The following is a 2,512-nucleotide window of genomic DNA, read 5'->3' on the forward strand; positions in this document are numbered from 1 at the left end:
TATTCAATTTAATAAAAAGTGGGAGAGGGACGGGAAACAAGTACAGAAAGTGCACCTAATAAAATAATGAAACATTTGTTATTTTTTCGTATAGGTTAACTGCACTTGCACATACTCTATGCTGTAGTGGAGTTTTTCAGTTCATTTCATTTGACAGGCATGCCAAGTACAGTGTGAATGTAGTTTTATCGTTGTTTGGTCATAAACGTCAACAGGCCCGTAGCCAAGGGGGTTTTTATGGTTCGGGCGAACCCCCCTTTTCTAGCGAACCCCCTCGAATTTTTGAATGAGTCCCACACGGACAGAATGTCTGTTTTTAACTTACCCAGTATTAAATCAAAATTTAGCACCTAATTCATTATTTGGTCACCCGTTTTTAAATTGTAGCCTACAATACAAGCCTACATTCATAGAATATCTCAGCTTCAGAAGTTCGGAGATTTAAATTGAACGCAACTCCGGCAAACCATGACTCGATAGCTCACATAAGGATCATGGCAAACATCGATAAAAACTTTCACTGGCCTTTGGCTGAATGTTTGTAAGAAATGTACCAACCGGTAACGAAACCGCTGCTCTCTGCCTGAATAGTGATCGTAACTGAAAAAATAAGGATGCAGCAACACGCTTGGTCAACTTGTAAAAATTTAGAGCCTTCTGTTGTTTGCCCATAAAACAAATTTTGGAGTGTTATACAGTACGATTTCAAAACATTGTCATCGTAAAGAAACAGCTATAATATTGAAAACAAACAACTTGAAACAAAATCTGTGTACGGATTTAAATAAATATTTACAATATATTTTAATGGTCAACTTGTTATCAAATTTTACGACCAATTTTTACATACATTTGTGAGTGACGGTGTGTAATAGACATGCAAAACAAACATTAGCGGTTAGCTGTACAGTGTAATTATCTTTGAATATCATTTTAGACTGATTCATTCATATGCTTGGTCATCTTGTAATCATTTAGAATGCAACAGTTTTTAATAGGTCCGTATCTCTACACTTCTAGACGTAGTATCAAATTATAGTTGCCATAGACCCGGTTTCATACACGCTCGCGCTTAAGTAAATTTCAAAGGAAACTGTTTTCCCAATTTTTCTTATTGTTAAATACTCCTATACAATACTATAGGCCCCTCTGGTATAAAATTGACAGATCAATTAGACACTCTGTAATGGTCGATTATGCCTTTTTTATATAATAAGGCCCGGTAGGCCTAATGTACTGTGTGAAGTACTGACTTTGTTAACATCGAATGGGTGAAATTGCGCACAAACTTCAAACTCTTGGCCTAACATACAATGCCAGAGGAAAGGGTATCACGTTTTAATCACCGAAAAAGATTTTCCACGGACGCACAGAGTAATAGTTTTTCAAATCTTCTAATAGTATGGCCCAAAGCGAACGAGTTTCTGGTCTCGAAAATCAGACACTTCGTTAAGGCTTATACAGTACAAAATACTGTACAGAATATGATTCATTGAAAAAGCTTTAAAATGAAGGACTTTTAAATAAAGTTTATGTATATATACTAATATTTTGCGAATCTTGGGTTTTTAAAAGCAATCTTGGGATTTTTTAGACCCAATCTTGAATTTTGATTTTCCCTAGTGGTCACGCTGCATTTAGAGACAGAATTATACCCCGACGACATCAAACTAGTGTAGGCCTAGGCTTAAGTACAGTAGGAAGTACTACTGGGCCTAGGCTTTTGTTGTAAAACTTGAAGTGCATGTACAGGATGCGCCATAGGCCTATATTAAAAAAAATAATACATTTTGTTAATTATTATTGGTTGGCCTGGGACCAGGCAGGCCAGCTTTGCCGTCGAAAGTCCAGGAATTCGACGATAGCGTCAGTGCACATGTTTACAAACGCCATTGATTGGAATGAAAATAGAGGCGCTGAATTTCGTTTATTTTATGAAAGATACCGTAGTATTTATCGAACATTTATCTATATAAAAACAAGAATATTGTAGAAATTGTATTTCTAAAGATTCATATATAATTCATATTTCATTTGGTAGACAATAAATATTCAGTAAGATACTAAACGATTATTAATTCTGAAATGTGCATCAAATCTCAGCTATTATTAATCTGCAGTTTGTATTAGGTTAAAGTCTTAAAACAATAATTTCGAATTAGGCCTAGTAAACAAATAATTGTAATTAAAGTTTAGGTTCCCATGATGTCAGATGGCGTTTTCAATATGATGCTATATTTTGGGCTCTGACTTAATTTAACGATGGCCCTGTGAGTTGTAGTAAATCTTTGTAAATTACTTTATAGGCCTATATAATAGATTGTTTTGTTTTATAATAATAAATGTGTTGAGTGTATTGATATTGATTATGCGATGAGGTTTTCTTTTGTCTTTCGGTGTGATTAAAACATGCCAATTCTCAGAAAATATTTTCAAATTTTATTATATACCACCTTTTATTACATAGATCTTTTTTAAAAACATAACTGCTTTTATAACATTATATAGACCC

The sequence above is a fragment of the Anneissia japonica genome, unplaced genomic scaffold (assembly GCF_011630105.1).
Source record: "Anneissia japonica isolate Jap-2015-1 unplaced genomic scaffold, ASM1163010v1 scaffold256_len832006_cov191, whole genome shotgun sequence".
Classification (NCBI taxonomy): Eukaryota; Metazoa; Echinodermata; class Crinoidea; order Comatulida; family Comatulidae; genus Anneissia; species Anneissia japonica.